Source organism: Lygodium microphyllum, chromosome 17 (genome assembly GCF_053477565.2).
Source record: "Lygodium microphyllum isolate KBCC chromosome 17, Lygodium_microphyllum_v1.1.10, whole genome shotgun sequence".
NCBI lineage: Eukaryota > Viridiplantae > Streptophyta > Polypodiopsida > Schizaeales > Lygodiaceae > Lygodium > Lygodium microphyllum.
In genome coordinates, this window is record NC_141151.1 from 5,004,112 (window position 1) to 5,029,581 (window position 25,470).

A 25,470-nucleotide genomic window follows, 5' to 3' on the forward strand; every position below is an offset into this window, starting at 1 on the left:
CCAGGAATGGTATACCCACCAAATGCAGTCCCAAGGACAGTTCCCTACCTCTACCCTCAGATGCAAACAGTGCCGCAGTGCTGTGCACCTAATCCACAATGGCCGCAAACAACAATGCCTCAAATGATGGTTCAACCACAACAATAGTGGCCCCAAACAATTCCTCCAATGGTGACTCAACAATAGTGGAACCCTACAACTAGAATCAACAACCCCAAGTCTCAACAGGAGCTCTGAATCAAAACCAGACATGGACTCTCTCTCTCTCTCTCTCTCTCTCTCTCTCTCTCTCTCTCTCCTCCCTCCCTCCCTCCCTCCCTCCCTCCCTCCCTCCCTCCCTCTCCCTCCTTCCCTCCCTCCCCCCCGCTCCCTCTCCCTCTCCCTCTCCCTCTCCCTCTCCCTCTCCCTCTCCCTCTCCCTCTCTCTCTCTCTCTCTCTCTCTCTCTCTCTCTCTCTCCCTCCCTCCCTCCCTCCCTCCCTCCCTCCCTCCCTCCCTCCCTCCCTCTCCCGCTCCCTCTCCCTCTCCCGCTCCCTCTCCCTCTCCATCTCCCTCTCCCTCTCCCTCTCTCTCTCTCTCTCTCTCTCTCTCTCTCTCTCTCTCTCTCTCTCTCTCCAAGTAGTTATCACGGCATTCCCTCCTACTCAGGTCATCCGTTGACATCCAACCCTCTCAATGAGAGATTTCCCATATCATTTACTTGTTTCTTATTTACTTATTTTTTACTTTCTTATTTTGAACTCTTTTCCCTTTAGCCCTCCCATGTTAGAGTGCTTCTTGCTCTTAAACAGTTACCCGCAGATTCACACTCGAATGCTATCTCTTAATTCTATCTAGAAGGGGGCTCCGTTATCACATTCGTTTCTGAACCACTCTGAGTCTTTCCTCTGAATTTCTATAGCATGTACCTACACCTAAGCTATTCTATTCCTACCTAAAGCTACTTTGAGATTCTATAGTAACCTACTACAACCTATTGTAATAAAGAGAAACATCAACAAGACTCTCTCTCCTTTCCTAATCTAACCATGCTTTTGAAAACAACTATCATGCAAGGCAAAATCAAACCTTCTTGATCTCTTGCTTGCCCTTCACAGTATGTTTCCTATTCCTATCCACAATAGAGAGGCAAATTCTCTGGATGGTTGATTTCGTTGTCTTTGAAATGGAACCAAAATGTCAGGTACAACTACGCTTGTCAATCGGGACACATCTGGAGCTCCTATCATTTCAAAAGTTCCACCATCCAAGGCAGTCCGACTAGTCTCTCATACCTCTCATCCAATGTCTACTCTCACAAATAGCAAAAGCAATCAATGGGACTAAGTTTGTAGTAGACACACTTGGAGCTCGCTCATGTTGTAGTCTTAGCGAGCCATGGTGGTCTCATGATTTGAGTGGAACCACCTTCTTCTGTAAGCTCTCGAATCAAAAAGAAGGTGCAAGACTGTATGACGAAGTTGAAGCAAGGTTTTCAATGACCTCCTTCTATGCCAGGAATGGTATACCCACCAAATGTAGTCCTAAGGACAGTTCCCTACCTCTACCCTTAAATGCAAACAATGCCGCAGTGCTGTGCACCTAATCCACAATGGCCGCAAACAACAATGCCTCAAATGATAGTTCAACCACAACAATAGTGGCCCCAAACAATTCCTCCAATGGCGACTCAACAATAGTGGAACCCTACAACTAGAATCAACAACCCCAAGTCTCAATAGGAGCTCTGAATCAAAACCAGAACAGAGGACCCTCTGGATCAACCCAGCCAGTGTATGTAGCATTCACAGAAGCTTCCCAAAATCCTACTACAAGTACCCCAGGAGGTGAAAATCTGAAGGATTACCTATCCAACTCAGTCGCAAGTAAAGAGCTTATGAATGTGATTACAAAACAGTTATAGATGTTGAAGGTGAATATCGCTAATATATCCACTCTTGCCGGAGGTGGGAGAGATGTGATACGTTCTAATACATGGTGTGGGAAGTGCCATCAAGCGGGACATTTAGCCACTGAATGTACCCAAAACCCAACCACTCCTGGAGCCTTCTATTCATATTGTTTGAGGAAGAACCATACAAAGGATATCTACTCTCTGAAGACTCTCTGAAAAATATGCATGAAAGAAGAAAGAAAGATGAAGATGCAAGATTTAACTTACTAAAATCCAAAATGACAATGCAAGATATTGGACCAAAGCCTAGGGAGTTCGGTCCTAATTTTGGTCCAAGGAGATTTCCCTCTCAAAGTTACATAGGATGGCAGTTTGGCGGTGGCTAGAGATCAGAAGTGAAGTGCTACAGATGTGGAGAAAAGGGTCGCATCTCATTGAACTGTCAAAACCCTAGAAGATCTATGGATTACAACCCCTTAAGTAGTTGATGCAAAGAAGAAGGCCACACTACAAAAGACTTTCCAAGTCCAGCTCCTATGAAAGTTGCTCTGAAAACCCAATAGACGACCCAAGAACCTACTTTCAATTTGGTGGAATTGAAAGTGGTTGTAATAACACAAGCAAAGAAAGGAGAACCCATAGTTCCAAAAGAGAATGTTCCCTCTGCCAAGACCACAAAGTTCAGCCTTCCTAGGGAGAAACAAAACAGTGCACTATAGAACAATGTAGTATAGAGCATTACAGAGCCATAGAGAGCCAGAAAGACAGTTGTAGAGGCAGGACCAGAGGTCCAAGAGATAGAGGATGCTAAAGTAACTCCTCATGGAGAAGAAGCGCAAATGTTGCCACTCCTAAAAGAAAAAGGGAAGATAAAAGTGGGCTTGGCCCCATTCCCCATCCAATTGGAAAAGCATATGGATCCTATCAAAGAGTATGATTTGGTCAAAGACCTAGACACTTTTAAACCAAACTTAACATTCCGACAGTTGTTGCTGATATTGTCTCCTAGCTATCAAAAGAAATTCAAAAGCATACTGACAAGAAGAAGAGGCCTAAGAATTGTTCCCTTCATGACAACCAAGTCCAATAGAGCCTCAGAACCCATGAAGGAAGTAGATGTCACTAATGCCTTCCTGGATCCAAGAACCCCAGAGATTGGCGGATGGATTTAATGATGCTTTATTGCAGATGCATTGAATGATGGAGGCTCATCAGTAAACATAATGACAGATGTGACAATGAAGGATCTAGGCTTACAAGGAATGCAACCTACGCAGTGGCTTATTAGATTGGCAAACCAAAGCAGAATCAAACCATTGGGCATTCTCCCATACGTAAAGGCAACCCTCGTAGGAAGGGATTATTGGCTGACATATCTGGTGGTCAAACCAAATTCCTACGGGACCTCATACCCTTTGTTGTTGGGAAGACCTTGGCTTTTTCAAGCAAGAGCAAGGACAAACTGGTTCAAAGGAACCCTAACCCTAGGCAGAGGACCCAACAAAGTGGTGTTGAAGTTGTATGGATTGCAAAAAGGCAATGGATCCACTTCCATCGAAATTGTAACAGACTCCTCCAATGAAGTAACAGATGGTACATCAGGAGACAAAGAGGCTGTCAAATAGATATTTTCCAAGAAAAAAGAGGCACGGTCCTTAACAATGAGCACTGTAAGCCAACTATCGAAGGAAGCAAAGTCTTTGTCCATGGGAGAATTCCTCCTACCTGAATCCGAATTGACTTCTAAAATCACCTTTGACAACGAGATAGAAGTATGGATATACTATTCTCCCTGTTACATGACAGTCGCAGAGACACAGCCAGAGACAGAGATAGGAGCACAAGCAGAAGTAGAGGATATAACAGAGAGCTTGTTCTTCTCTTACAAAGCCTCCATTGAGGCAAAAATAGAACCTGAAGAGGAAGAAAGTGATAATGCAGACGAAGATTATGAAAGTGAGCTAGAAGAGTCAATCCTACTCACAAAAGGTAGAGATGAGAAAGAAGTTCCTAAAGCCTCAAAAGCAAAAGATCCCTTTCTGTTCGATAGAATGATTATGGTACCCTTTGGACTAATTAATGAGTCACGTCATAAGCAAAGCCTTTATAAGAAATGGATTAAAAAGAATAGGCCTTCCTTCAACAGTGGCTCTTGTTGCCCAAAGTTAACCTTCCTAAGAGAAGATGATGATGATGCACCTTGCCAACAACCCCTAGTTTGGCAGCCCAAACAGAACATAAAAGGTTCATGATATGTGATGTTCTTGGATGTATCCTCAAAAGATGGATCCTTGAGCCAAGAAGTAACTCATCCCCAACCCAAATCCAAAACCTCAATGATACCCTTTCAACCTCCCAATGCTAAGCCTCCATTAAAAGAAGACAATATTTCGAGTGCATCATCAGAAGAGAAGACCACTCCCTTGAAGGAGTCGGATCTCTACCCAAAAGCAATCCATGGTACATTTATTCATGAAGTGGAAGGTGAAAAGCAATTGACATTCATGGATGTTGATGGTACTGAACATCACCTAAAGGTGGGTTTGAATCTTGTAGAAGAAGAACTATTGGTCTTGCGAGACCTAATAAAGAAAAACTTAGACGTGTTTGCATGGTCATATAAAGACCTAAAGGGGATTAATCCCACAGTATGCCAACACCACATTGATTTAGAGCCTGATGCCAAACCTGTGAGGCAAAGACAGGAGAGTATGAATCCAAGTTATTCTACCCTAGTGAAGGCCAATTTATTGAAGCTCCTTGAAGCTGAGTTCATTTATCCAGTGGCTAGCAGTGCATGGGTTTCATCCATTGTGGTAGTATCAAAGAAGAACGAGAAACTACGAATATGTGTGGACTTCCGAAACCTAAATTCCAAGACAAAGAAGGATCATTCCCTATCCCTTTCATAAACCAACTGTTGGACACAGTGGTAGGCCATGAGCTCTATTCCCTCTTGGATGGATTCAGTGGATACAATTAAGTCCAAATTGTAGAAGAGAACCAATCTAAAATAACCTTCACAACAGAATGGGGAACCTATGCTTACAGAGTGATGCCATTTGGGCTCTGTGACGCTCCTGCTACTTTCCAATGAGTGATGATGGCTGCCTTTCAGAACCATCTACATGATTTCATTGAGGTGTATCTCGATGACTTCTATGTCTATAGCCTAATCAGTGAGCATTGGGGACACTTAGAGGAGTGTTTTGACAGATGTCAAGAGTATGGGATTTCTCTCAACATCAACAAATGCATTTTTGGCATCTCATACGGAGTTCTTCTAGATCACATTGTCTCTACACAAAGGATAACAATAGATCCTACAAAGATTGAGAAGCTTGTTACCTTAACAGCCCCAACCACCCTAAAACAATTGAGGAGATTTCTTGGCCATGTGGGCTATTACAAAAGATTCATTGCACACTTTGCGACAAAGGTAGTCCCTTTGCATAAAATCCTAAGAAAAGATGCCAAGTTTACATGGACCACTGATTGTGATGAGGCATTCAATACCTTGAAGCAATGTTTGATTAAAGCACCCATCTTGTAGCCTCCTGATTGGACAAATGAGTTCCATGTGCACACTGATGTATTAGTTGAAGGCCTAGGTGCACTCTTATGCCAAAAGGGTCCTTCTAAGTTAGATCAACCTATCTATTATGCAAGCCGAAAAGTAACTAATAGAGAGCAGAACTACATAGTGTGACTGAGCTTGAGTGTCTAGCGATGGTGTTTGCCTTGGAGAAATTTCGACACTATCTATTGTCGATGCATTTCAAATTCTACATGGACCATGAAGCCCTATCATTCCTGATGAACAAAGCTTATGTGAATGGAACAATGATGAGATGGCTCCTTTTGTTTCAAGAGTTCGACTTTGAAGTGGTTACCAAACCCGATCGTTCTCATGTCCTAGCTGATCATCTTTCATAGATCCCTCAAAGTGATAATGAAAAAGAGCAAGATGATCCAGACCTTCTTGATACTTCCTTGTATCTAATCGAAACTATTACCCCATGGTACACAAACATAGCCAACCTCCTGAAAACCCAATAGTACCCCCTGGGTATCTCAGCCATGAGAAGAAGAAGCTTATGTTGGAATCAACCCCCTACACCGTGTTAGGTGGTGCTCTGTACAAGAAAGGCAAGGACAAAGTCTTGTGAATATGTGTTGCAAGAGAAGAGATTGGCATAGTATTGAAAGAATGCCATGACAAGCCTTGTGGTGGACACTTCACAGGAGAGGCGATAGCCAGAAAGGCCTTACTTACACGATATTGATGGCCAATCCTCCATAAGGATGCCTATGATTACTGCAAATGGTGTGATGCTTGTCAACGAATGGGAAAGCCTACCAAATCTAGTGCCATGCCCTTGCAACTTATTCTTCCCCTAAATTTGTTTGAGAAGTGGGGGATTGATTTCATGGGCCCCATTGATCCGCCAACCAGAAGGAAATAGAATAGATACATCTTGGTCTGTATAGACTACGTGACAAAGTGGTGTGAAGCTAAAGCTTTGAAGTGGGATGATGGTAATCGCATAGCCTTGTTCCTGTACGAGAACATCATCACCCATTTTGGCAGTCCCCTAGAGCTTTCAGTGAGACTGAGGTACTCACTTCCTTAACAAGATCATGGAAAAGTTAACAAAACAATACAAGATCCGTCATCGTAAGTCCACAACCTATTACCCTAGAGCCAATGGCCAAGTCAAAGTTACCAATCACATCCTCTGCTCGATTCTGACAAGAATAGTTGCACATTGTCGTGATTGGGATGATCAACTTATAGAGGCCCTCTGGGCATACAGAACCTCCCATAAGGCGGCTACATGACAAACCTCTTTCCAGTTGGTGTATGGAACAGAAGTCATCTTTCCTGTTGAACTCAAGCTACCCTCTCTGTGCATGGCCATCAAAGAATGCTTGGGAGATGACGAGTCTCTACAACATCGTCTCTTGCACTTGGAGTGTCTCGATGAGATTTGTAGGATGGCCATGTAGTGCATGGAAGCCACGCAAGCTCACAGAACGGTCTATCATGACACCTTCATCAAGAAGGAGTTCAAGGAAAGCGACTTAGTCCTCGATTATGATTCCTGATTTGGCAAGTTTCCAAGCAAGCTTTAACAACACTGGATGGGCCCTTACAAGGTACTTGCCGTCAATCCTAATGGCTCAATCCAAGTCCAAACAATCGATGCTTCGGATGATCCCTTTCTTATTAATGTCTATCGCCTCAAGAAGTATTACCCCCCCCTACGGATCCTGACAATCATGTTGATAGCTTCCTCATCCCTTGTACAATGGTCGAGATGGTTTTACCTAATGCTCCTTATAACCCTCTTACTGATCTTTATGATGTGGTTTCGTTTTGATAGCCCCTCACAGCCACCTTCTCCTCCTTCTTGGCTTCCTTCCGTCTAATGCAGCAGAGGTGGCGAGGATGGTTCTAATACATGGCATTCCTGCCCTCCTATGCTTCAAATACAATAAGAGAAAAAAAAGAGAAAAACAAAATAAAATATATTAGTCATGGGAAAAAAGGACTTTGGTATCTATTCTATATACCTATTCTTCGAGAAAAGGTGAAAACACCCTTGAGAGTAAGGCAAAAGAAAAAAAGAAGAAAAATAAACATAAAAATAAAACTGTTACGGGAGAAAATGAAGCAATTCCCTGTTATAACAGGCCTCGTTCCAAGAAAAGGTGGCACTTACCCTTGGACGGGAAGCTAGTTGTGGAAAAGGTGGTGACACCCCACAATTCAAGATAGCTGACTCACCAGCAAAACTTTTCCAAAAATGCTACAAAGCCACCTCCCTTGGTGTGTTGTCTCTGCAACTTCCTCAGTCCATTTTACCCCTATCACAGACGATATCTTCTCCAACCCAATCGAAGCCCTTAACTTGTTGGCTACCTCCCTAGGTAGGCCCCATCTTCAACACCTTGATGACAACAACAGACGAAGTGATCTTCATCTATAACCCCTTGAGTGATGCGAGCTTTGATCCTAACCGGATGGGGACGTGAGTATGGGTTGCCCCCTGTACTTATTAGATGAGCGTGCGACAAAGGGTGGGTGAGTAACTAGTCCTTGCCCTTGATATTCAACATAGAGGTGAGATGCGTGAATGGAGTGTTACACACACGGGTTGGGTCTCTCAATGCACAAAGCACAAACTTGTTCCTATGCATGGCACTATAAGGCTCCTCGGCCTTCCTTCTTGCACCGTATGCCAGCACATGGCGGGATGCATAGTGCACCATCAATTACACACAAAGCATACATCCTCTACACAAGTGAAAGTGAGGATAACATCAATGGGGTTTAGGAACGGGGTGCCCTCTTGTATCTATCAACAGAGCATGAGACAGAGGAGGGACTGAGCAAGACTGATATTTCCTTAACCAATTATCGAGAGGTGAGGAGATTGAGGGATGTTATGACACTTGGAGTCAGGTACATTCCCTTTTTCCTATGCACACACGGGATGGGTTTCTACCATCACCACAGGACATGTCACCCTGTTCTGTACACTGCACAACAAGGCTCCCTGGCCTTCCTGCTTGCACCTATGCCAGATGGGTTTAGATGCATTGATACACCATTAACTATGCACCCTAGCATACTTGCCCTTAACCATCTCCCTTGTCGATTTCTAAACCGGGTGTGAGATTTGGGTTTTCATCATTATTCAATCGAGTGATGTTCGTAATGGGGCGAGTGACTATTCTTTCATTTCATTTGAGTGACTACGAGTTGAGTGCAATATCCTTCGCTATCGACGATTTTCCACGATTCCCTCAAAAGAGCTGCTTCCCTGGGTACTCCTGCCTAGTCCATGCCCCATTGGACGTGTGCTATGGAGACACCTTGGTGCCTCTTGTAGCTGACAATGACACAGGACGTGACATCGACAATCGACTTCACTTCTCAGCAACATGGGCCAAGTTTTTCTAACCCTGCACATTTTGTTTATTAGTGACGATTGTGTTTTAAGTGTGGGAATGTCAGCAGTTGGTCTGATGTGTGGTCTTAGGTCCCTATTGCTCGATTCACCCTTCACGTTAAGGTCTTAAGTGTGGGGACGCGTCCCTATGCATCTACGATACATACCCTCATGCATATCCCAATCATGATCATGCATCTATGCCATGACCTGATTTTACCCTAATGGGGTCCCTTCCCAACCCACCCGTCTGCATTCCCCCTACTCACGAGGATGTTCCTTCTCCATTCCCCTTTATCCCTTGATTTGATGTTTTTCCATGTGAACGCATCCTACATTCACCAAAATCCACATCCAACCTTATACCCATGTTCATCCCTTCAAATGGTGCACTTTCTCTTTTTACAACCCCTATTCTGATCAACGGTTCAAAAGTTATTAATTTTTGAAGAATTTTATGTAACCTTGATGGGTTCCCATGTGAATGTGTCTTTTTTACTTCGGAACAGCCAATGGATATGATAGCCCTAACCTATACCTTCCAGTTTACATTTTTCCTTTTTACCACCAATCATTCCAAATTACGATTTGTCCGTTATTAATTTTTACAGGTTTTCATATCTTTTTTATGCATCTTTTTGTCCTTTTTCCATGCAAACCTACCCTATTTTCCTCAAAATATTATTTTAATTTGATAGCATTGTCCAACCCACCTTCCTAACCATTATTCCTTTTTCCTCATCCCTATTTCAACCTCTAGATTTTTTGTTATTAATTTTTATGTGTTTTCGAGCTCCATTTTCTTACTTTTTCCATGTGAATGTCCCCTAATATCCCCAGAAATGTGTTTTGATCTAATTGCTCTGTCACCCGTCCTTGTCCTAACATTTTTTCTTTTTATTTCCCTCTGTTTCAATGTACAAATCTTCCATAATTAATTTTTGAGTCTCGTTGCGTGTGCATTTTTATTGTTTTTCCCATGTAAACGCACTTTACCTCCCCCGAAACCGTGTCTTCCCTTATCTATCTAGTCTAGCACCTCACTACGGACCTTTTTATGTTCATCTCACTGAGTTTTGACCTACACACCTTGGTATTAATTTTTATGTCATGTTTCAGGTGCATTTGTGTGGGTCATGTGAACAGGTCCTATCCCTGTCGAAACTACCCTTTGAAGTGATAGGCTGGTCCGACATATCATTCTGCACACTTTTCCTTTTTTTTCAGCACTTTGTTCTAGTGGATGGATTTTTCGAAATTGATTTTTGTTTAATATTGTGCCCCGATGTTACGCGGGTTTGCGTACGACCGCCCCCTTTTTCATTTTTCGACGCGCATGCAACGTCCATTCTATCATCCTCCGTCCCTATGCATGGTTGCACCCTCTTCCGTTCCTGGCAATGCAAAAAAAATTTACTCCCCGCCCGCGCCGGTGCGCAAGACGAGGGTGGCATTTGTCTTTTCTTCTTTGGTTGAAAAAAAAAACAATAATCATACTCATGCAAAAACAAAACAAAAGTACTTTTTTTTAACAAAACTTTTAATTCTTTAAATTAAAAAATATTTTTTAAAATAAAAATGCCCCCCCAACCCCATTTTCCCTCCTCTCTCTTCTTCTAATCTTTCTTTCTCTCTCTCTTTCTCTCTTTCTTCTTCCCCCTTGACCCCTCCCTGCTTCTTCTCTCTCCCTCTCTCCCTGCTTCCTCCTCCTCCTCCTCCTCCAGCTCCTCCTCCTCCTTCTTCTTCTTCTTCTTCTCGCTTGCAAGCTGCCCCCGCTATCCTGGGCACTAGCGCCGCCGCCCAGTGCGTTCCCACCGCCTTGGTGCCATAACCTGCCGTCCTGGGCTGTTGCCCCACTGCCTTGGTGCCGTTTCCCGTCGCCCAACCATCAAGGGCCACTGCCCCGGTTCGTTGCCCTGTCGCCCTGCCTTGACACCATTGATGATTGCCACACCACCAAACCGACGCCGCCGCTGTTGCCCAGCTTTTGGCCCACCGACTTTTGGCCTCCACCACCCCCCCATACCCCCGTTCCTACCAGCACCACTCCCCCCACCACCCCTCCCCCCATAGTCGTTGTTCCTACCACCACCACTCCCCCCATAGCCCCCATTCCCAGCACCCCACAACATCCCTCTCTCAAGCTCCCTTTCCTACACCCCCACACTCGCAACAACAACCACGCAGAAACCCATAAACAAATAAAAACATACACATAAACCCACCCCTTGCCGGCTGCCACTCCTTCCTGTGGTCCCACCCTCGCCTCGAGGCCCCTGGTTGGCCATTGTTCACAAGCTGGGGGCCCTCTTCGCCATAATTTTCTACATGTTTTGGTGATTGCGGGTGTTCGCGCACGTAGCGGGTGTGCTCATGCCGTGTTCGTGAGCTGCCAATGAGCATTCACGCACGAGGGCACGCATCCGCTGGCCTTGTTCATGCGGTGGTGCAAGCTCAGTCGTTTTCACGTAGCTATTCAGACGCAGCCCTGTGTACTTATTTTTTATTTCAAAGCCTGATAAAAACCTAAGAAAACACGTAAAATCCTTAAAAATTCATATAAATTTATTTTTTAAAAAATATTTGAAATTTTATTTATCGAATTGGAAAATTTTCATGATTCTTTTCCTGGTTGCAATGCAGAAAAGTAATTGTAAAAATTTACAAATATTCAAAATCCTTGAAAATTGAATAAATTTCATTAAAAAATCAATTAAATTTAGAAATACTTTTAGAAAAAATTCAAAAAATACCACCAACTCATTTTAATATTTTTGGAGTGTTCCATAAGCTAAAAATACTTTGCCAAATGGTCAAACTATTATTTCAAGACAAAAATGCTATTTAAATACATAAATTCATGAAAATTTCATTTTAAATTTAAAAAATAAACTGAAAAATGATGGATAATTTCAGAAACATTGCCGAACGTTGATGGTTCAGTTTTCACTCATGGTCAATTAGTGAAACCTAATTCGAAATTCATTCATGTGACCAATTTAACCAATTTTGCCTCCAAAAAAAATATCAATCCACACCCGAAAATTTTTCGTATGTTGGATTCACACCAGCATCTCCCAACAACATGTTTTCACTTAAAATATCCCCACTTAACCACAACCAAACAACAACAATAAATTTAAAAATATGTATATATCTCTTTTATTTTATTTCTTTAAACAACCCACAACAATAACCACACAAACCAAATACACCTACACTAACCTTGACTTGATATTTTTTTAAAAGAAAAATGAGGTGTTGGTTTTGGTTTTTGTACGCTTACTCTATCACATCTTTTCCAGTTAGTGGCCTTTGTCTTTTTGGACTCATTGCATCTTAGGACTGATACGTGTGCATTCAGTTTTCTTGCATACACACCCCTAACATGTATGTCTTTTATTTCATGCTTTATTTTTTGATTACCCCAAAACCATGATTAAATACTAAAAGGAACGTTAATCACACACTTTTCCACGCGTGCTCGCGCAAAACACACATTTTTCTAATAAATTAAAATCAACCCACCATTCACTTAGCATGCGCTTTCCCCCCCCCCCCCCCCCCCCACCAAAACCCCCTCTTCCTTTTTTCCCAAAATTAAAGGCAACTCTTTTATATTTTTTCTTTTTCTAATCATTTACTATATTAACTTTTATGGTACTAACCCTACTGTCCTATATTACTTATGCTAACCTATTAACCTTTTCACTAACTATTGTTATTATGTTTAAGAAATTTTAATGCATATTTGGCTGAACATGGGATAAAACACCAATATATAGTATCATATAGACCACAAAAAATTGGTGCAGGTGAGAGAAAAAGAAAATCACTCACAGAGATGGCATGATACATGATTAAGAGTCAAGCTTTGTCACATTATTTTTTGCTTGAGGTTGTTTTTTGTGCACCCTAAATAATTAACAATTGTCCCAATAAGACTTAGTAGTCTGTTACTCCATATGAGACTTGGAATGGAAAAGACAAAGCTTTTTGATATAGATAAGACTCTTGCATCACTGAAACATGCTTTGTTGTACTGGACTTCAATTTTTTTAATGCCATTGGGGATTGGAATGAAACTAAGTTATTTTTTACTGCATCCTAGGAGCAACTAGTTTTTGACTAGATGATTCATCGTCTGACAAAGCATCTAGGAATGTCACATAATAAGGAATATCAAGTTATCTTTGTTTTTGAGATTTTGATGCTCTTTTGCACAAGGTATCATCATCATTATTTCTTGAAACCTATGTTGCTTGGAATTCTCCTCTAGGATGGAAACAATACTCACATTGTAAGATCTCCTTGCACAAAGATCCTAGTAGCGCAAGTATATGCTATGTCCTAATCACTAGAGCATGCTTGAATGTACCATCTTATCCCATTGTGTAGTGCATCTAGGCAAGGACACTCTCAGATGTAACCTAGAGCTCACCACATTTCCCATGCCTAGTGGCACATGCACTCCACCTTGGAGTTACTACCTAAGTCCAATTCGTGTAAAGACTACTTTAGCTTAAGGTTGCCTTTTTGAAAATAAGTTTCTTGCTTTCAATAGGGCTCAAGAAAGTGGGCTCTCCATGAGTTATTTAATTGCTCCTATGCAACACCACTGAAGAGTCATATGCTCCTATCCAAGAAGTGAGTGCATTAAAAATTATATTAAGAGGATTTACCTACCTTATCTCTAGGTCAAAGATTGGGGTAATACAAAAGATGCTAATGGTGAAAGAGATATTGCATACAATTGGAAGACTAAAGAAGACAACATTTTATGCTTCTATTGCTCTAACATGAGATGAAGAAATTGAAGATGGGGCTACAATTGTTACTGCAATCTTGCAAGCCCTGTAGAGGATTTGTGTTCATAATGATGATGATGATGATGATGCCTCTGATGATTCTTGTATTAATTATTATGTTATTGTTGATAGTGATGATGATGATTACTATGATGAAAGAGATGATGGTTGTGGTGTCAAATTGTAGATAGCTTATAGGTGCAATTTGTAGATGCACAATCTGTGAGCATGGCAATTAAGGCAAGTAGGTAACAAGGAATCCAGCAATTGATAAAGATGATGAAGATCAAGAAGATGATTATGTTGATTATTAACCAGATATTATTTATTGAAGAACAACCCAAGTTGATCACATAGATAGTAGGGTAGCATGTTTCAAGCAGCATGGATAGTAGGCAATAGCATGGAGAAATAGGGTGTAGCTAGTTTTGATGATGCTAAGGATCATGATGGTGATTTTTTTGGTGAAAGGATTAATATTACTACTAGTTTTGATGTAGAAGATGATGATGATGCTTCATAGGCAGATAGCGCGAGCACATCAGCTTGTTTGATGGCAGCATGGGTAGCATGGGACAACAACATGTACAATAGGTACAATAGATGTTGATGATGTTATTGATGCTTCCCTTGCTACTTCTCCTATTGTAAGTGTTCCTAAAGATGACAATCATTTGTGTTGAGATGAAGAAGATCAAGACTTCAAGGTAGATGACGCAGACAATCGGCTCTCGATGATGAAGAAAATGATGATAACAAGGCTATCCCAAAAAGCATATAGTTGCTTCTTCTATTTCTTCATGCTTTTCTTCTTTTTTTTGAAATTTTTCTTTCTTTCGAGAAGACAAAAGTTCAAATAACCTATAGCACACACACTCTCTCTACCTCTCTCTTATCCCTCAAGGTCTAATGCTCAGGTTTCCATGGCAGAAGCATCAAATAGTATTGTACTCTCTATGAAATTCATAGCATGAATAATATGTTTTAATCACCAAACCTAAGACTATGACCTACTTACTATCCATGTTTCAAACTACACATGCAAGTATCCTATCCTATTTCATGGTTTTGATGCACATGAGTGGCTTCATCATCAATGTATCTATTGTCTTGAAAAAGGAACCAAAAAGTCATGCTCTATAAGCCTGACTTTGACACCATTAGACACACTCTTATTAATTCAAGAGTTTAGAGATATGCACCTAATAATTTGTAATTAACATTTTAACAAAGAACCATTGTTTTCTTTTAGGTTTATCACTTAATAGAATTTCACCCATTGTTAAATAATTTCTTAAAATGAACCATTCATTAAACTAATTTTCTTCACTATACGTTTTTCCCTTTTCAATAAATGTGCTTCATGGGATGGGCACATGCAGTCCTTCGAGTTGTTTCTATTGTCAAACCTAATTATAGAAATTCTAGTCATGTCATGTGGGGTTGTTGTTGTATTATGGTTTGGTTGCTATGACATGATTAAGGGGACGGTCTATAGTTTTCTTTTTTGCTTGATACGGGAATCTAGGGTATTTGATTGTATTGCATCGCATGAAGCTTTCGATCGCACGTGTGTAGAGGTCATGCCAAAATTTTCTAGGATGTGGATTGCTTGGGGTGGTCAGTTAATAGGTCGACTTTCCTTCAGACTGATATCTTATTCCTATACTGTTGTTTTGCAGGAATTCACTATGACTATTTGTGTGTGTGGTGTGTAAAACCATCTAAATGGCGCCTTGTACCCCTCCCCCAATCCAGTATGTCCCTCTGATATCACATGATTACTCCTTATTACTGGATTCGAACCTTGTCGCTAAAGCGGGCTTATCCAAGTTTGTGGGTCTTTCTTTACCGCTAGTTCGAGATGATCTTGCCCTCTGTGAGGATCACTCTCTAGCCTCTTATAGTAAGAGGTATGGTTCTGTATGTGGTACTAGTATTCTTCTAATGCCTAAGAGTCTGGACAAGGCTCTTTGTTTGCCATATTGTGGGGAGTATGTCCCTACTACCCGTCAGTTGTTTTCCAATGAGAATATTTTGAAGCTATTGCAAAAGCAAACTCAGGATATTTTGGATCCGAAGAAGGTTATTACCACGTCAGGGGTCAATGTCTCCATGATTGCAAATCCCCTTTGGAAACAAATATGCCCATTTCTTCAATACATGTTTATGCTTGCTGAAACGCCATCTCATTACCTCTCCAAGGAGTTGTTCATAGCTTCCCATATGGTTTTGAAAGGCATCACTATTGATTGGAGTACCTACCATCTATCTAAGATGGATCAACATTTTGTCCGAGTTACTCGAGGAAATGTGACTAATGTCACCTTTGGGTCTTATCTTCATGTCTTCCTGACACATGCTGCTCCTGCTAAGGAAGTCTCTTTACCTCCAATTGATCCTCTCGAAGTTCCTCCTCCTCCTAATGAAGAGGCTGATGTGATCATTGAATATATGATTCTCCCCCTCTATTAGTCTTGCAAAGAAAACGCCTTAAGAGGGTGGTTGAATCTGTGCCAGTTCCTCCTCCTCCAATTCCCATTACCGTTCTTACTCAATCCTGCAACACGTTGCCTACTTTCCTTTAGATGCCAAATCTTTATCAGAGCCCATAGAGATGGGATGTTAAACATTAATATTCCTTATGTGCACCGCCTCGTAACGAGAGATGTCATTCCTTTTTTGTACAAGGATATCCAAAGTTTCATTGAACTTTCGGTTACTGCCTTTTTACAATAGCTTTATTCTTCATTTTATGAAGAAGTTTAGCAATGTAAGGAGGAGTTGAATAAGGCCAATACTGATTTAGTCTCTGCTCATGAGAAAATTCTTGATCTTTGTACCCAAATGGAGCAGTAGGCTAAGCTCATGGATACTTAGACATATGAAATCTCTACGTTGAAAGCTCAGTTGGTAGAAGCTAGGCTTCAAGTTGTTACTGTAACAATGGAGAAGGATAGCTTCCAGAAGGAGGGTCAAGAGATGAAGGCGGTAATAGCTGCCCAAGCAGAGAAGTTTAAATCCATTACAGTTGTCTTAGACCAGAGCAACACTTAGATCTAGCAACTTAATGATCAATTGGCTTAGTCTCGATCTACTACACAAAGTCCTAGGCAACCAGTTTCGACTTTGTTCCTTGCAGACTTGTTGCCAGTTCTTCAAAGAAAAGCTACATTATGTCCTTTGTTTCAAGCCAAGGTGGAAAGATTGCAGTCTTGAATGGACTTATTGTGGTTTTCTTTTGAGAAATATCATGAATATTTCCTCCTGATCATTCCTTTTTTGTCAATTATCAATAGTAGAAGTTGGCCTTCTATATTAAGCTCTCAATGATGGATTTACTCTTCCAGAGGATGGTTGAAGTGGAGCTTGGTCTTCTGACTTGTTGACAGAAGTAGTACAAATGGTCTTTGAATACTCTATGACTTTGGATACAATGTCGATGTCTTATATGTATTTGAGAGGTGATCTGTTAATTCTAGACGATGAAGATCTAACCTGGTATGTTGGGGATGTGGTCTTACAAGCTATCTTGTACATCAAACATTTGGAGTTGTTGATAGATGAAATGTTCCAATGTTATTCTTCCAAAGTGGTTGCTTGCCCTGACACTTTATGGCATCCAATGATTGATTCTATAGTCTTGAACCAATGACAGAACAAAGCCCTACACATGTACTGAACATTAACCAACTGAGGGTGGATTTTTTAGCTTATCTCTCCAAGAACCATCCATTTGATTCATCTTTCTTTTATGCTTACCATCAACGAGCTTTAGGTCCATCCGTTCCTAGCCTATCCTATTATCAACAAATGGCCCATTGGTATGATACTTATTTTTCCCTTTACAAATCCAACTCAACAATCATTTTACCTCTCCTTTTCCAATCTCAAGGTGCCCCTTAGATTTCGATCTTTACTGATTGTTCTTTCATTGAAGATCGCGTGTTTTCCCCTTCTCCAACTTGTCCTTCCCCATCTATACATATTCCTTCCACTTTTCATGCCTTATCAGTTAGCACCTTTCTTAACCGATTTGCCTAAATTCTCAGCTAATCCTTCTTTAGCTTATTCCTCATTTTATGATTTTGCCTACCCATCTCTTCATCCTCTTGTACCAGCTCCTCTTCCATCTTCTACCACTTCTATTTCTCAGCCCCCTTAGTTGGTTAGTGGATATGAAGGGTTTGACCAAAAAATTCCAAGAAGAAGAGGATGGAACTCAACTGATTCTCTTATTGGACCGTAGATTAATTAGCCATTAATTCTAGGGGAGTGGATGACTGCTAGTCAAGCGTACCAAAATTATCTCCATTTTGCCCAACAATATTCACAATCTCCAGATCTTTTAGTGAGATTGACAGCTCACTTTGCTTTGTACCTAGCATATATGCATAGGTGTTCACATAATGATCAAAAGGACATTCCAAAGCTATGCATGAATGTAAATGTGAATATTCATTCCCAACAACTGGATGTACTATATTTTCATGCCCTTTGTCTGCCTAGCAGATACCTTGTTTTGTTAGAATGGATGTGCTGCCTTCAATTCTTTCAAAATCCTCCAAAAACTTTTGTAGATGAATCCTTATCCATGGATCGTTTTCGTAATCATCAAGCCTTCAAGAGGGATCATCTTCACTGATACCTCTGGATGTATCTTTTATGATTCATAATGATATATCTCTCTTTTGGAGGTGCCATTCAGATGGTTGTTTTGTGTTTATGTTGTGTTAAGTTTTCTATATGATGAGTTCGTGGTGGTTGAATATTGGATTTGTTCGAGAGCTCTCTTTTTGACTATTTGCAGTGATGGTGATGGTGGATGGAAAGTTTAAGAAGCAAAGCTGAAGAATCTCTTATATCCTTTACGAATTTGTTATGATTTTCTATTGTTAATAAGATATATTTATGGATAAAGGTGTTTTCCTTTCGTTGTATTCTTTATTAGATGCAGGTTATAAGTTGGAGTCATGGTTGGGTGGTTTCTTGAAGATCCTAAAGAAGATCGAGTTGAGCTCTTTAATGAACTTGTATTCCCTTTTTCCTAGGTCGCAAAGATGCTCCCTTATTAAGTGTGGGGATATGCTGGATGTTGAAATGACTAGGTTTTTAAGTTGATTTTTGTTCTTTTTTAGGGCTACATGATTGATTTTTGATGGATTTTGAGTGATGTTTTGTTGTTTTGGAATTTTTTGAGAGTGTTTTGGATGTGGTTGATTTTTTTTGGAAGGTCACAATGATTTCTAGAAGAGATATGAGGCTCTGTGATGTTCTGATAGGTTCTGTTGAGGTTCTAATTGGTTCTCATGGCTTCTGTTTTGTTTTGTTTATCTTCTATATGAAGCATGGATTAATGATTGATGGAAGTTGAGAATGTTTGGAAGTTCATTGAATGGTTTTTGATAGTTTGGAATGGTTTTAGTATGAGTTATATGGTTTTGATGTTTTCTGTTGACCTTCTGTAACCCTTTGTTGAGCTTCTATAGAGCCTCTGTTTCTGTTCTATTTTGTTTTGTATGCCTCTGTAAGTGTTATGTGGAATGTATGTGTGACTTTGGGAAAGTTTTCTAGCCATGGAAAGAGGTGAATGTAAGTTTTAAAGAGCTCCAGGAAGTGGAAGAAGCATTTGCTGAAGACTCAAGAGAAGATTGGAGTGAAGTGACAATGATGAGCTATGAAGAGTCACAATAATGGCTTTGGTGACCTTTCATATCAGACACACCTCTTGGGAGGGGCATCCACGACCAACTAAGGATTATTATGAGTGATTATTGAGTATTATAGTGATGAGATGATGTACTATTGATTGATTAATTGAGAGAGAGAGAGAGAGAGAGAGAGAAAGAGAGAGAGAGAGAGCCAATTCTATACAAAACAATGTATCTACATATGAGAGATTGAAAGAGAAAACTATGAAGACAATGAAGATGAATACTATGTGATTTTATTTCCATTCAAAGTGGTGTTTCTCTTGTGTTGTCTTTGTTGGTTGATGAATTCTATGAAGAATATGAAAAGAATGATCAAAATTATTGAAGTTAAAGCTGTGGGAGAATTGTTTCTATGATGCTGCATGAAGATTTCTTGCTCATGGTGTTCTTTTCCTTGTTGTGGTTCTCTAAAGAATGAAACAAAAGCTTGTTGATGATAAAAGATAGATTTTCTTACAGTAGAAACACCTTTTCCTTGTTGTCTCTCTTGGGGCTCCACATGTCGTGCTTGTTTAGAGGCAAGTAATTACCATGTGTAACTATAAAATTAATCCACAAAAACCAACCTATGGATGACCTAGTTATGCATGATTTATTTGGTGATTCAAGGGAGCTATTGAAAAGTCAAGCGGTATGGCAATCTGGCTAGTACAAACTTTTATATCACAATAAATTTGTTACTTCTCTGCCTAGTGACATCCGTTCTCACTCTCAAATTTTGTCTCATAGTTATGACGGTTATGCACTTGATAGTGTGTATTTCATTGCATTAAGCCTAAAGTGCAACAATTAGGCAATTACAATGCAAACATATCATGAGGCAATATGAAATGTGGTGCTTAACTAGTTTCTATTGAAGCAAAATGTCAATTATGGTACCACTAAGTTTATGAATTAAACTACAAGAAAATTTGGAGTATTGAAGGCTGCTGAGTTTTACAAGACTTTAGATTTCACTTCATGTGTGGATATTGCTCATAATATTTATGTATAGGCAATATTTATGAATGAAACATCAATTAGTTGGACAAAAAGATTTCCTTTTTGAATGATAATCTAGACGACTAGGTCTAGCCATCACATTCTCATGGTTTGTTCCAAGGACGACTTTAGAATCTATATATATTCTTTAATATTGGAAAAAGTTTGAATTTAAAATTTTTGAGGCAATTTGTGTTTTAACCAATAAAAACTCATAGCCAACTAGACACGTGCTTTTTACAAGACACATGAAGATATTGCTTTCAAAATTTGTAATCACACCTAATCATAAATCAATAAAAGCATTGCATGTGCATAGTCATGATATTAATGAAGAAAAAGTAGGAAAAAAGTAAATTACAAGATAATGTATAAACAAAATGGACTAAAATATTGGCAAATACTATTGTTAACCCTCACAAGAGAAAAGCTATAGAAGACAAGTTGAAAGATGAATCAAGGTGCAAAAAGGAATGATCAAGGGTGCCAAAAATCAAAATTTCAAGTTATATTAAATATTAAAGGGCTCGATGTGTCATTTTAGACACCATTCATATATGTAAGCTGCTCATGTGAAATGTAAGGTGCTCATCTAAGATGAATCAAGGTGCAAAAAGGAATGACCAAGGGTGCCAAAAATCAAATTTTCAAGTTATATTAAATATTAAAGATCTCAATGTGTGATCTTAGGCACCATTCATATGTAAGCCACTCATGTGAAATGTAAGGTGCTCATATAACATTTTCCAACCCGATTTGTAAGCATTCACGTAGAGCTAGGCCCACTCCCATGAAAATTGCAAACAATTCCCAAGGTTACATTAGGAAAGCTGCGATGGATGTGAGGGTTGCGACAATCTCTACTTGGTTCTACATAAATTGTGTCCACAAATAATTAGTAGGATTGGACAGGGAAAAGGAGAGTGTGCCCAAGTAAAGTTAGAGACCTTGACCCTAATGCATGTAATATGTAAATGTCAATAGAGAGATCATTCTTATGTGTGAAATTTTGAGTTTTTACTCTCTTGTCTTCTTGTTTATTAAGTTGTGGCAACCATGGCATGGCTAAGGAAGAAAGAGAGTGAGAGTGCGAGTGAGGAAGAAAAAGAGTGAGAGTGAGGATCATCTTGATTGCTTGTTTCCATATGTACTTGCCCTCTTTACTTCCATAGATCAAAGGATAAGAGGTTGAGTGAAGGAGGCACCAATCAAGAGAAGCTCTTGTCCATTATCTTCTTCTCAGCCTTCTTCTCTCGACATTAGAGCTACATGGTGCAAATGCAAATTACTAGAATTAGCGACTTGGAGTGCAATACACAAATTATGAGACCATCAATGAACCTTCTATGCTTTTGGACTAGAATGCAGTGAAGGTATGTAGGTGAGTCTACTACACCCTTTTAATCTCTACTTTTCTTTATGTATGAGAGAGAGAGAGAGAGAGAGAGAGAGAGAGAGAGAGAGAGAGAGAGAGAGAGAGAGAGAGAGCTTAGATGGTTTGAAGCAAGAGTATGAGTCAAGAAAATGAGAGGTTGTTGAGCCATAAACATATTGAGCTCTTGAAAGAATGATTCTCCATCCAATAGCCCATTATTTAACTATTGTAGAGCCTAACATTTTTTTTTTGTTTGTTGGGACAAGGATGGAATCAATTCACTTAAGGCATTCATATTCTTACTGTGTGGTAGAACAAGAGGCATTGTGTTGCCCAGCTTTTGGCCCACCGACTTTTGGCCTCCACCACCCCCCCATACCCCCGTTCCTACCAGCACCACACCCCCACACTCGCAACAACAACCACGCAGAAACCCATAAACAAATAAAAACATACACATAAACCCACCCCTTGCCGGCTGCCACTCCTTCCTGTGGTCCCACCCTCGCCTCGAGGCCCCTGGTTGGCCATTGTTCACAAGCTGGGGGCCCTCTTCGCCATAATTTTCTACATGTTTTGGTGATTGCGGGTGTTCGCGCACGTAGCGGGTGTGCTCATGCCGTGTTCGTGAGCTGCCAATGAGCATTCACGCATGAGGGCACGCATCCGCTGGCCTTTGTCATGCGGTGGTGCAAGCTCAGTCGTTTTCATGTAGCTATTCAGACGCAGCCCTGTGTACTTATTTTTTATTTCAAAGCCTGATAAAAACCTAAGAAAACACGTAAAATCCTTAAAAATTCATATAAATTTATTTTTTAAAAAATATTTGAAATTTTATTTATCGAATTGGAAAATTTTCATGATTCTTTTCCTGGTTGCAATGCAGAAAAGTAATTGTAAAAATTTACAAATATTTTAAATCCTTGAAAATTGAATAAATTTCATTAAAAAATCAATTAAATTTAGAAATACTTTTAGAAAAAACTCAAAAAATACCACCAACTCATTTTAATATTTTTGGAGTGTTCCATAAGCTAAAAATACTTTGCCAAATGGTCAAACTATTATTTCAAGACAAAAATACTATTTAAATACATAAATTCATGAAAATTTCATTTTAAATTTAAAAAATAAACTGAAAAATGATTGATAATTTCAGAAACATTGCCGAACGTTGATGGTTTAGTTTTCACTCATGGTCAATTAGTGAAACCTAATTCGAAATTCATTCATGTGACCAATTTAACCAATTTTGCCTCCAAAAAAAATATCAATCCACACCCGAAAATTTTTCGTATGTTGGATTCACACCAGCATCTCCCAACAACATGTTTTCACTTAAAATATCCCCACTTAACCACAACCAAACAACAACAATAAATTTAAAAATATGTATATATCTCTTTTATTTTATTTCTTTAAACAACCCACAACAATAACCACACAAACCAAATACACCTACACTAAGATATATTTATATCCTTTACGAATTTGTTATGATTTTCTATTGTTAATAAGATATATTTATGGATAAAGGTGTTTTCCTTTCGTTGTATTCTTTATTAGATGCAGGTTATAAGTTGGAGTCATGGTTGGGTGGTTTCTTGAAGATCCTAAAGAAGATCGAGTTGAGCTCTTTAATGAACTTGTATTCCCTTTTTCCTAGGTCGCAAAGATGCTCCCTTATTAAGTGTGGGGATATGCTGGATGTTGAAATGACTAGGTTTTTAAGTTGATTTTTGTTCTTTTTTAGGGCTACATGATTGATTTTTGATGGATTTTGAGTGATGTTTTGTTGTTTTGGAATTTTTTGAGAGTGTTTTGGATGTGGTTGATTTTTTTTGGAAGGTCACAATGATTTCTAGAAGAGATATGAGGCTCTGTGATGTTCTGATAGGTTCTGTTGAGGTTCTAATTGGTTCTCATGGCTTCTGTTTTGTTTTGTTTATCTTCTATATGAAGCATGGATTAATGATTGATGGAAGTTGAGAATGTTTGGAAGTTCATTGAATGGTTTTTGATAGTTTGGAATGGTTTTAGTATGAGTTATATGGTTTTGATGTTTTCTGTTGACCTTCTGTAACCCTTTGTTGAGCTTCTATAGAGCCTCTGTTTCTGTTCTATTTTGTTTTGTATGCCTCTGTAAGTGTTATGTGGAATGTATGTGTGACTTTGGGAAAGTTTTCTAGCCATGGAAAGAGGTGAATGTAAGTTTTAAAGAGCTCCAGGAAGTGGAAGAAGCATTTGCTGAAGACTCAAGAGAAGATTGGAGTGAAGTGACAATGATGAGCTATGAAGAGTCACAATAATGGCTTTGGTGACCTTTCATATCAGACACACCTCTTGGGAGGGGCATCCACGACCAACTAAGGATTATTATGAGTGATTATTGAGTATTATAGTGATGAGATGATGTACTATTGATTGATTAATTGAGAGAGAGAGAGAGAGAGAGAGAGAAAGAGAGAGAGAGAGAGCCAATTCTATACAAAACAATGTATCTACATATGAGAGATTGAAAGAGAAAACTATGAAGACAATGAAGATGAATACTATGTGATTTTATTTCCATTCAAAGTGGTGTTTCTCTTGTGTTGTCTTTGTTGGTTGATGAATTCTATGAAGAATATGAAAAGAATGATCAAAATTATTGAAGTTAAAGCTGTGGGAGAATTGTTTCTATGATGCTGCATGAAGATTTCTTGCTCATGGTGTTCTTTTCCTTGTTGTGGTTCTCTAAAGAATGAAACAAAAGCTTGTTGATGATAAAAGATAGATTTTCTTACAGTAGAAACACCTTTTCCTTGTTGTCTCTCTTGGGGCTCCACATGTCGTGCTTGTTTAGAGGCAAGTAATTACCATGTGTAACTATAAAATTAATCCACAAAAACCAACCTATGGATGACCTAGTTATGCATGATTTATTTGGTGATTCAAGGGAGCTATTGAAAAGTCAAGCGGTATGGCAATCTGGCTAGTACAAACTTTTATATCACAATAAATTTGTTACTTCTCTGCCTAGTGACATCCGTTCTCACTCTCAAATTTTGTCTCATAGTTATGACGGTTATGCACTTGATAGTGTGTATTTCATTGCATTAAGCCTAAAGTGCAACAATTAGGCAATTACAATGCAAACATATCATGAGGCAATATGAAATGTGGTGCTTAACTAGTTTCTATTGAAGCAAAATGTCAATTATGGTACCACTAAGTTTATGAATTAAACTACAAGAAAATTTGGAGTATTGAAGGCTGCTGAGTTTTACAAGACTTTAGATTTCACTTCATGTGTGGATATTGCTCATAATATTTATGTATAGGCAATATTTATGAATGAAACATCAATTAGTTGGACAAAAAGATTTCCTTTTTGAATGATAATCTAGACGACTAGGTCTAGCCATCACATTCTCATGGTTTGTTCCAAGGACGACTTTAGAATCTATATATATTCTTTAATATTGGAAAAAGTTTGAATTTAAAATTTTTGAGGCAATTTGTGTTTTAACCAATAAAAACTCATAGCCAACTAGACACGTGCTTTTTACAAGACACATGAAGATATTGCTTTCAAAATTTGTAATCACACCTAATCATAAATCAATAAAAGCATTGCATGTGCATAGTCATGATATTAATGAAGAAAAAGTAGGAAAAAAGTAAATTACAAGATAATGTATAAACAAAATGGACTAAAATATTGGCAAATACTATTGTTAACCCTCACAAGAGAAAAGC